Source organism: Ursus maritimus, unplaced genomic scaffold, assembly GCF_017311325.1.
Source record: "Ursus maritimus isolate PB19 unplaced genomic scaffold, ASM1731132v1 scaffold_11, whole genome shotgun sequence".
Taxonomy (NCBI): Eukaryota; Metazoa; Chordata; class Mammalia; order Carnivora; family Ursidae; genus Ursus; species Ursus maritimus.
Window position 1 is genome coordinate 44,140,907 of NW_024423453.1, and position 12,016 is coordinate 44,152,922.

General features: G+C 37.3%; 1 long non-coding RNA gene across 1 annotated transcript; it reads left to right on the forward strand.

Annotated features, from left to right (window-relative positions):
• Nucleotides 1-822: 822 nt before the first annotated feature.
• LOC103658048 lies at nucleotides 823-11,762 on the forward strand. Its single transcript, XR_567033.2, has 3 exons — nucleotides 823-1,410; nucleotides 1,524-1,606; nucleotides 11,394-11,762. It is a non-coding gene; the product is annotated as an uncharacterized LOC103658048 (long non-coding RNA).
• Nucleotides 11,763-12,016: the final 254 nt, after the last annotated feature.

The following is a 12,016-nucleotide window of genomic DNA, read 5'->3' on the forward strand; positions in this document are numbered from 1 at the left end:
TTCTGGTTATTTACGGTGGGCCTCTGAAATCACACCTGATAGTTTATGCTAATGAGATGATTCAAGATGGGAGTATGCCATTCAAGATAGACGAACCACGTGACCAAAGGGTTGGGGCTTTGGGCCAAGTGACATCAGTCCAACCTTCTGGGAGAGAGGAGCTGGAGATTGAATTCAACCACATGGTCAAAGATTCAATCAACCATGACTGCATAATGAAACCCTAATAAAAACCGAACAGTGAGCTCTGGTGAGCTTCGGGGATTGGCAATACACTGTGTACCTCCCTGAAGACAAGGAAGCTTCACATTTGGAATCTTCCCAGATTCCACTGTGTGTCTCTTATTTTGGCTGATTTTAGTTTGTATCCTTTAGCTCTAATAACATTGTAATAGTTAGAATATATAACAGTAGGCATATAAGTAGTAAGTATACTTAACTTTTCTGAGTTCTGTGACTTCTGGCAAACTATCAGTCCCGAAGGTAGTTGTGAGGACGCCCAAATTTGTAGCCAGGTGCTCTGAAATGAGAGTGGTCCCAGGAATCTTCAACCTCACAGCTGGCATATGAATTAAAGGCAGTTTTGTGGGGACTGTCCAATCAGACTCTGCAGTTTGTCAATCTCATTGCACAACTGAGGCAGACTTGGCAGGCTGGAGGAGGGTGCCCTTAACCTTGAGTTTAGCTAACTCTGGCTATGAAATCAAGTCTCAAAGAGTTTCGTTGATTTGTTCAAAAATTTAGAGCAAATATGTGGAGAATTTAATATCTCTATCCCAGCAGTGTAGTCTGATTCCAAGATCCATTCAATTTATTTTACGCTGCTTCATAAAGCTCTAGAGTGAAAAGATATGATCTTAGTTTGGGTTCCCCCAGAAGAATTTGAGACAAGGCCAAGAGCAAAAGTAGTGGTTTTGGGAGGTGCAAGACGCAACAGTAAGACAATGGAGAATTGAACCAGGAAAGGCAGCCCGTGTAATCAAACCGGCTCCCATTCTAGCTGACCAGTGCTATTACTTCTGGCACACTCTGCATAATGGTATAAAGCACGGGCCAGCCGGGGGCCAGAGCGCTGTGACGTTTGCAGTCCAAGACAGCTCCTGGTTGAAGATGGAGTGCTGAGAAAATGGGGCATGTTAATTTCCTGGCACATCTAGACTGCATAATGAAGAGACAGCAGTCTTGAAGGGTTTTGGAGAAAGTTATTCGACAAGCACATGCAGATGTAGCAGCCGGCCGTCTGTGGGGGAGGGGGACATGCTGCAGTAACAAGGTGTGAGGGGCCGGTGCACACACAGACAGCTATAAAACATTTAATAGCAGATACAATAGCACTGTCTTGGAAGGTGAAGTATAAAGAATCACAAACTACACCAGACTCCGCAAGTCACCACTGTCACAATCTAAAAGGTAAGAGAGGAAGTCTATGACTAGTCATCGCACTGGAACACTGAGCTACATCAGACAGTAGAAGTCCACAGTCATAACAAAATCATCTGCTTTTCAATCTTTTTCTCCCTTAGGGAATGAGGGGCTTCGTTATTCCTGCAGCAGATGGGAGTACAGCCTGAAGATGTCAGCCCTCGCCACAGAGCTTCAGTTGAAGGTAATTGCTTTGTCATGGGTCTTACCTCCTTCCAGGATATCCTGACTGCAATGCATGATCAATACAAGACTTCACCAAAAACTCTTCCTAGCCCCAAACTCCACTTGGGGTCAACAATGGCCTTTTGGGCTGCATTTCATCTTAACTCTTAGCTTTGCCTATTCCTGCTTTTCTCTCTCCCACAAGTGCCAATTTCAAGAGCACTTCCTAAGAAATGTCTTGCACACAGATCTTCATCTTGGTCTGTTTCCCACAAAACTCAACTTGAAACAATCAGAGTACCTTAATGTTTCCTCTAATACTAAGTTGTGATGATGCCATTGTCTAAATATGGAAAAAAACCCCACCCTAGTCCTGTAAATATCGTAACATTTTCCAATTCCAAAGTACTATTATGTAATATGGTATTCCTGTATAAACCCAGTAACTCCTTTTCACTCTTTTAAAAGAAATCTTAAGGAAGTTAATAAGCCAAGGTCCCGTGATGAACAGCCAAAGCTTATGTCTGATGTTCAGTTACTTAATAGTTGATAACTGTCTTGCCAATTACATGCATTTTTAATTATGTCAGTTGTACGCTTAAGTTCATTTTCAAGGGATTGAAAAATACGATTTACTCTTACAATCTGAAAATATAATTGTGGTCTAAATAAAAGTGAATTAAATTTTAACAAATGAATTAGACAGTGCTTCACCTTTTGGGAAATTTTGTTTCAAAAGCCGCATCACTATCTTTACCTATGCCTTTCATCACTTTTGATGTACAGTTTTAAAGAGGCTATCTAGCTACTCTTCCTTTAGTCAATCAACTTTATCTCCAGTCACAAAAGGCAATTATTATAAAAATTGCAATCACAAAATAACCATTAAGTGCATCTTTGTTGTGAAAATATTTAAAACAGGTTTTCAGAACTTGCATGAAGCGCTAGAATGCCTCAAGGTCAGAGGATCTCCTCTGGGAGCATGTTTCCAGGGGCTTTTTGTATAAATGGGTGCATGCTTTTGTTGCTGCTTCAGGGACTGAGAAACTCAAGTGGCACTTACGTAGCCCTGGCCAGGAATACTAAACAGGCTGAAAAATGTGGAATAGACTCATACACACATCGACCTGTCTCAAGTGTGAATAGTTACACCATGAAAAGATGTTGACAACTGTCAGTTTATAAATGCAAATACAAAACATACAACAAATTGGTTAAGTCACTTTTTGTTCTCTAATCCTAAATACTTATTATCTACTCTGCTATCTTTTCGAAATGTGTAAAGGCACTTTGCAAATGTTATTTATTTAAAAATATGTGTGTTGTTTAAAAAGTATTTCCAGGCTCATAGATTGAGTAAGAAGAAGATTTTTAACAAAAATGTATTGGTTATTTATTTAGTTTTAAGAGGTCTTTAAAACTGAATTACAGTACTCTTTAAATTTTGGAAGAATTTAGTGAAATATATTTAATTTTGTAGCTGTGATAGAGACATTAATTTTGAGTGTCTCTAGAATAATATTATTGATATGATTGAAAATTGATATTTATAAAGATTTATTAGCCCATCTTAGGCAAGTTAATTTTAATTCATGTTTGTAATGCTTATTCTTTATGCATTTAGAAAATTTATTTTATTTACCCTAGAATCTGTATTTTCCTCATGGTTAATTCAATCACTGGAACTTAAGAGATTTATGTAAATACTGTAGGACATCATTCTGCTACTCTATTAGACCACATAGAGACTCCAAAAAGCCTATAAAAAGTATGCCCAAAACCACTAAGGAGAGGTCGGTTCTCTGGGACTGAACCAGATATTCACAACCATAAATTAATACCACTTCATCTGTGTTACCTAACTGCTGGAAAAGTAGAGAAACGAAGGCTGTGATGTCTTGATCTGTATGAAAAAGAAAGCTAATTGCATCACATCATTCTGTTCCACTGCTTAGAAATAGAATTCCAAGTAGGTAAAAATGCACTTTATTTTTATTAGAGAAATGATGGCTTTCTCTCTCATTTCACTTCAGTCAGTTCCTAAGGATTGGGAAACATAAGTGCAGTGAGTTTCAGCGTACTCTTAATTAGGCTTCCAAAGCTAATGGTGAGAGTAAGTCACTGAATTGGCCCACTAAGCAATATTTTTCAATTCACCAACTGACCTTAACTTTATTACGTAGAATGGGAGGCTTTGCCATTTACTCTAAATTAAACTGAACAAATTATCTATATTTTGTTTGATCCAATCCTATCAAGAAATCACTACTTCCCCTTGGAGCACAGTCGGATTAGTACCAGTATCTTGCCAGGTTTCTGTTTGTACTGCAAAGTCTTACTGGACCAGATGGCTTCATGGTGAAGTCTATCAAACATTTAAAGAAGAATTAAGGTAATTCCTTTTCAAACTCTTCCCCAAAACTGAAGAGGAGAGAGAACTTCCTTACTCATTCTATGATGCCAGTGTTACCATCATAGCCAGCAAGAGACACTACAAGAAAAGTGCAGGCCAGCATCTCTCATGAATATTGATACAAAAAGTCTTCAACAAAATACCAGAAAACAAATTCAGCAGCATATGAAAAAGATTATATACCATGACTAAGAAAGACTTATTCCTGGAATTTAAAGATGGGTTAACATATGAAAATCAATCAGTGTAATAAGCCACATCAATAAAATGGAGAAAAACCACATGATGATCTCAATTGATGCAGAAAGAACATTTACAAAACTCATGATAAAAACACTCAACAGGGGCACCTGGGTGGCTCAGTCAGTCAAGTGTCTGCCTTCGGCTCAGGGCGTGATCCCGGCATTCTGGGATCGAGCCCCACATCAGGCTCCTCCGTTGGGAGCCTGCTTCTCCCTCTCCCACTCCCCCTGCTTGTGTTCCTTCTCTCACTGGCTATCTCTCTCTGTCAAATAAATAAATAAAATATTAAAAAAAAACACTCATCAAACTAGGAATAGAAAGAAATTACCCCAGCATAATAAAGCCCATATATGAAAAACCCACAACCAACACCATATTGAATGGTGAAAGATGGGGGAAAACTTTCCTTTAAGATCAGAGAAAATACAAAGATATTCACTTTCACAGTACTGGGAGTCCTAGCCAAGGCAAATGGCCAAGTAAAGGAATAAACGACATCCAAATTGAAAAGGAAGAAATAAAATTATTTCTGTTCACAGGTGACATGGCCTTATATATAGAAAACTCTAAATATCACACATACACACAAAATACTAGAACTGATACATGAAGTCAGCAAAGTTGCAGGATACAAAGTCAACACGCAAAAATAAGCTGTATTTTTGTACACTAACAATGAACAATTCAAAAAGAATGCTAAGAAAAATAATTCTATTTTTTATAATACCATCAGAAAGAATAAAATAACTTAGGAAAAATTTAACCAAGGAGGTAAAAGACTTATTCACTGAAAACTACAAAACATTGCTGCAAGAAATTAAAGAAAACATATATAAGTGGAAAGACATTCTGTGTTTATGGATTGGAAGACTTCATATTTATTTATTTATTTATTTTTATTTAAATTCAATTAGCCAACATGTAGTAACATTATTAGTTTCAGATATAGAGATCAGTAATTCATCATTTGCATATAACACCCAGTGCTCATCACATCACTGGTCCTCCTTAACGCCCTTCAATCAATTACCCCATCCCCCCACTCCTCTCCCCTCCAGCAACCCTCAGTTTATTTCCTATGGTTAAGAGTCTCTTATGGTTTGTCTCTCTCTCTGATTACTTACCATTCGGTTTTCCCTCCTTTCCCCTATTATTCTCTGCACGTTTTCTTAAATTCCACATATGAGTGAAACCATATGATAATTGTCTTTCTCTGATTGACTTATTTCGCTCAGCATAATACCCTCTAGTTCCAACCATGTCGATGTAAATGGTAAGTATTCATCCTTCTGATGGCTGAGTAATAGTCCATTGTATATATGAACCACATCTTCTTTATCCATTCATCTGTTGAAGGACATCTTGGCTCTTTCCATAGTTTGGCTATTGTGGACACTGCTGCTATAAACATTGGGGCACATGTGTCCCTTCGGGTCACTACATTTGTATCTTTGGGGTAAATACCTAATAGTGCAATTGCTGGGTCATAGGGTAGCTCTATTGTTAATGTCTTGAAGGACCTCCATACCTTTTCCAGAATGTCTGTACCAGCTTGCATTCCCACTGAAAGTGTAATAGGGTTCCCCCTTCTCCACATCCTCACCAACATCTGTTGTTTCCTGACTTGTTAATTTTAGCCATTCTGACAGGTGTGAGGTGGTATCTTATTGTGGATTTGTATTTCCCTGATGCCAAGTGATGTGGAGCATTTTTTATACTCCAGAGAGTATATAAATTGGGTCATTATTAACAAATTTCGTGTATCCGCTTACAGATGTTTTCTTAAGGGGCACCATTTCCCTCAAGGTACGCCATGTGTTACACTTGGATATTGAATACGTACCCAGCCACGAGTCTGAGCCTCCCAGACCTTTAACTCTGCGGAACATAAGTGGCCAAGAACTTCACCCACTGCCCTCTGAAATGTACCACCATGTGTGTTTGCACCTGTGCCATGCTTCCCACAGCCAAGTCCCCACCAATGACTGAGCACAATCGGGATACCAGGCAAGCCTGTTCCCAAGAAAAATACCTTCGATGCCATCTGTCTTGCCGACGCTTTCTCCTACTGTATAAAAACATAGAAAACTTCCATTCAATTTTCCTTCCCTCTCACCTTTGCTCACGGTTAGCCTAGCATGGTTAGCCTAGCACGAGTAGCCTAGCACTTTCTCAGCTTTATCCAATGCTGGATAAATCTCTTTATCTCCTAATTGAATGTAATTTATCTTCATAAATAGCTTTATCCACAATAGAGTATGAATTTTCTGCATACAATCTAAAGAGAGAATAATTTGAAGGAACACCTCGTGCCGTGCCTTGTATATGGAATCCTATTGTTCAGCAGTTTCTGGAAGAGGAAGTATACAAATTCATGTTGAATGAATGAATTGCATTTGAAGATCCAACATTTTAAGTACAAAATTATAATATCTATATGAGATTTTAAAATTGCAAATTAGTTAAAAAGTATGTTAACTGGCAACACTTAGGCATCTGAAGTAGAAGTGGGCCTGACCTTAGATATAAATAGTAAGACTTTTTTTCTGTCATAAAACATATGTAACATAAAATTTACCATAGTAACCATTTTGACATGTGCAACGCAGTGGAATGCATTCACCGTGTTGTGCAACCATCACCAGGCCTCATCTCCAAAATTTTTTCATGATTCCACATTGAAACTCTATACACATTAAACAATAACTCCCCAGAATCCCCTCCTCTGGCCCCTGGTAGCCACTATTCTATTTCCTAACTCTATAAATTTAACCAGTCTAGGTACCTCATATAAGTGGAATCATGCAATATTTGTCCTTTTGTCTGGCTTCTTTCATTTAGTATGTTTTTAAGTTTCACCCACGCCGTAGCACGTACCAGAGCTTCACTCCTTGTTAAGACTAAATAATATTCCCTTGTATATTTAGACACACTTCGTTTTTCCATTCATGCGTCGAAGGAAGGTTTGGGTTATTTCCACTTGTTGACCGTTATGAATAATGTTGCTACGAACACGGGTGTATAAATACCTGCTCAAGTCCCTGTTTTGCATTATTTTGAGTATGTACCTAGAAGTGGACTTATTGGATCATGTGATAATTTTATGTTTAATTTTTTGAGGAAGCACTCAAACTCAAACTCTGGAATGAAAATTATACATATTTCCTAATACATAGTCCTACACAGTACATCAGTGAAGATATAATGAGAGTTCTGACATCAGCCTCTCCTCTAGGGAGCTAGCATTGACACTTAACCTCTTTCTTTCTTTCTTTCCTTTCTTTCTTTCTTTCTTTCTTTCTTTCTTTCTTTCTTTCTTTCTTTCTTTCTTATTTTAACATTTTTGGCTATTTATTTATTTACGTATTGAGAGAGAGCATGGGGGACGGGCAGAGGGAGAGGGAGAGAGACAATCTTTAGCAGGCCCCACGCCCAGACCTCAGGCAGGGCTCCATATCATGACCCCGAGATCATGACCTCAGCTGAAACCAAGAATGAGATGCTTAACCGGCTGAGCCACCCAGGACCCCCTTAACCACTTTTTCTGAGGGATCCATGTGTATCTTCTGTGTGTCTCATGTTTCACTTCAACCAAATTATCTTTTGTTTCAAGACTTTTATATCATAAGATTTGATATGTGATAACACATTCTTATTCAATGTCAATTCTTTGATATTTATTTAAGAGTCTTTATTTCTTGATTATACTGAGGACCATTTGCTTTGCTCTCTTGTGCTTATAAAATACTTACTATGCTTATGAGATACTAGAGCATTCTCTCCCTATATCCAGCACAGCCTTCTCTGTATCTGTGTTCCCTATTGTGGCTGCATTTTCTCTGCAAGATATGAGCACTCTATCTATTACATGGCAATGACAAAAGGAGCTTAAATCATGTGGGGCCCTTTATGCTTGAGGTTCCAACAGAAAATAATTTTCTTCTTTTCAGAAGATGAAAAAATGTATTGTACAACTCCAGAAATTATTACATCATTTCTCTACCTACGGTAGGACAGATCATTTCCATCTGAAGATTGCACCACCATGTGTAGGGGTGTGTGTGTGTGTGTGTGTGTGTGTACGTGTAACTGAATAATAGACACAATGGTGTACATAACAATGCCAATATATTATAAATGTATTTAAATTAGTTTTCTAGATGATGATACACTTTGTTTTACTTTTCCATTTATTTACTTAATCTAATAAAAAGTAATGTCTTATAATTTTATACATTTCATAATTCTATGGTTACTTTTCTCATTTTTTGTTTTATACATTTTGTTCCTCTTTGCTTTTTTTTTTTTCAAAGAACCAGATTTTAGATATATGTATTTTTTTGTTTGTTTCTTCTTTCAGTTTTCAAACTCATTACTTACTCCTTTTAACTTATCAGTCAGTCCCACTCTTCTTTCTTTTGGTTTACATTGGTGTCTGGGGCCCAGACTGTTCTAAACTTTGTGGGTTTCCCTTGTATTTGCCCATAAGTGAAGCCTAGTTGCAGATTTGGCTAAGCTTTCAGATTAGCTCACTGAATTTTTCAACCCATATGGAGACCCCTTAATTTGAGGATTATTACCTCTTTGTGGTTTTTTTTTCCCCCCTTGGGTCTTAGAACTGTTAGAAGTATATTTTCCTTCTCTATTCCTTCCACATAACTGCTGACAATCAACCAGATCATTTTGCTTTTGGTGACTTGGCCCCATCCATTTGCATACTGGAACTCTTGGAAGACGCCTCGTTATTCATTTTTTCCAGATGTAGTGTGTCTGTCTGTCTGTCTGTAGGATTTATTTATTTATTTATTTGTTCATTTGCTCATCCTTTTACTCATTTTTCTCTTCCTCCTTTTTTTTTCTTTTGTTTTTGTGGGGGGAATTAGGGATCTTCAAAAACTATGAAGTTGCCACCATCTTCCCTTGACTTATTTGTTAAATGACACTCCGACTGATTTAATAGTGAGGACGCAAGTCAAGAATGGCAACTGGGAGCCTGGTTGCATAGCTATTGCTATGGTCCAGGTGAGAGATGGTGGTGGCTTGGATACTTTGAAAGTGTGGCCAGAGAAAGCCCCTCTTGAGGGTCAACTTTTGAGCTGAAACCAGAAGGGTGAGAACAGACACATGGAGAGCTAGGAATAAAGCCTTCCAGACAGATTCTGGTACAGGTGGGTGGTGGTGAACTGAACCATGAGCAGTGGAGACAACAGTTCAGGGAAAGACTAGAAAAGGAGATAAGATCCAAGTCATGTCTGTCCTTGTTACCTCTGAGTGTTTGAGATACACTCAGAAGCTATTTCAGATCACAGCCAGTGGTCTACACAAGTAAGACAATTATAATAGGAACAGAATGAAAGAACGGCCAAGTAGAAATACAAGAAACCCAGCATCATGCCAGAGAGAAAAGAACAATAGAACTTGACTTGGGCTTTGGCATAAGTCTTTTCGGGGAAAAAAATAGCATTTACGCATTAAAGAATGAGCATGATTTTGGCAGATGGGGAGAAAGGCTATGAGCACTTCCCATACTTTTCAGACTGAGAATAGCTAGTTCCAACGAAAAGTTTGCTAGTGTATTAAACTATATTCAATAAACGAATTATCTCACACTTGAAATAAATATATACCCTCCCTGCAAAAAGTCAAGTTAAGGTATGTTAAATTCTGTAGTCATGGGTGATATTTGATCATCTCAGGAAGACTCTGAAGACAACAGTCATATTTGTGTTTTATTTTGAGATTTTAATCGTACAAAGAGTGTAGGGAAATTGGTTTTCAAAGAGGTGGTTATACCGTCTTTGCTTTTGGGACCCTTTATATACTAGTCATCACAATTAATCGATAAAGATATTAACCACCTTTTAACAGCATATAGTATAACAATACTTATGGTCAATAAAAATAGTATCTAAAACTCATACATGCTAAATGCTTTACATACATCATTGCACACCTCACTCTAACCCTTCCAAATAGGTAATATTATTATCTCCAATTTACAGATGAGCCCACTGAGTTTCAGTGAGGTTCAGGCTACATTCGAAGACATTCATCTGTGAAATTGCTAAGCTGGAGTCATACAAAGTTCAGCTGACCCCAGAGGCCACGTTTTTGGTATAATATTCTACTGATAAAGTCACTGTTTTACTGACTTTTAAGAGACTTCTGATTTTGAATTCTGTGCACTGCCAGTATTTTTAACCAGATATTTGAAGACTTTTTCTACTTCTTTTCATGGTCAAATTTTATTTTCTGGACATTCCAAATAGGGTTGAAATTTCCCCCCAAATAAATAAACAAAGTGTATTAACACAACGAGAATTGTGATTTCAAGGACTAATTTAATCTTTTCATGAGTGCTTTTCATTTCAGCACAGATTATTCCGTTATGCCATTAAGATTCAGCTCTGTTGTGTGGTTGTTTAAAAGCTAGTTGCATGCCATTTTAATAGAAGCCTTTGTATAATGTTGTTTGTTTCATTACTTTCAGATTAGTTGATCAACAACCTGCAACACAACATTCAATTTTGTTCCCTGTGAAAATGTTCAGGCTAATAGGTTTCATACGTTGTAGTTCAATTTATCTGCCTATTAGGAGAGGTCATTAAGTAGAAGAAACCAGCTTTTAGAAATAATGAGTTTTTCATTTACTGGTACAGGCATTTTCTTTAAAAAGGCATCATTAATCACATAGTTAAACCACTAATTAAAAATGTTTTACTTTGATTTGCTTTATTTTCCTGAACTACATTAAATACCAGTCTGTCATGTGAATGGCAAGATCAAAGACCTCTGTGCTCCCACTTGTCATTAAAAAATTAATAATAGCTTTGCTTTGCACTTTTTTCATCACATAGGCCAGTGTGTATGCACGTGTGTGTGTGTGTGTGTGTGTGAGCTTCTACTTAAGCCAATGTGTGAGATATTTTCCACTAACAGAGAAGCCACCTTCCAAAATATATATCAACTATAGAAGCCATCTAAATATGCAAAATGTATCAAATGGAAATATTTACCATGCAGTTACTATAATTTCATTTTTATTTCTGTTGGTGCATTTTGTTGGTTTAAGTTAAAATTTATTTCTAAGCGTTCTGTTATACATGGGTTGCATTATGCGAAGAACCAATATGTTCTCGTTCTTTTTTAGTGAACTGGACATCACTGGAAGATAAGAAGCAGGATGTTTTGGTAGAAAGAACAACAGAATGGAACTAAGAGACTTCTGTTTTGGTTCCCCCCCCCTCCCCCCAATCTGCCCTAACTTGCTCTGCAATGCAGATCACTGAAACTCTCTGGGCCTGAACTTTCCACTATTGCAAAATGATAAAGTTCAAGATTTTGTGTTTTCTTCTAGATTTAATGCACCACAATTTTAAACTATTGTTTTGTTTTTAGGTGAAGAAACGAAATTTGCAAGAATATAAATGCACAAAGTATATGTTCTTTCCTCATATACTGTGCTATTTTATAATGTAGTATATTATGCTCTTTGATCTGAAGGTTCTAAACCACTGGATTAAAGTCCTTTATTGAATGATGAAAACAATAAAAAGAGTAAATGCCTTCGTATACCTTTTTCTTCCTTTTTTTTTTTTTTTCAAATACAAAGGTATGGTACTCTAGCAAATGTTTTGCATAAGCTAAATTTAAAGGCACAGGCATTACTGTTTGCTCAGTATTGCATTGCCCGCCCGGGGAATAAGACTGACGTTTGCTAGCATGTATATGCACTCCGAAGTAGAATCTCGTTCTTATTCTGGTTTTTTCATG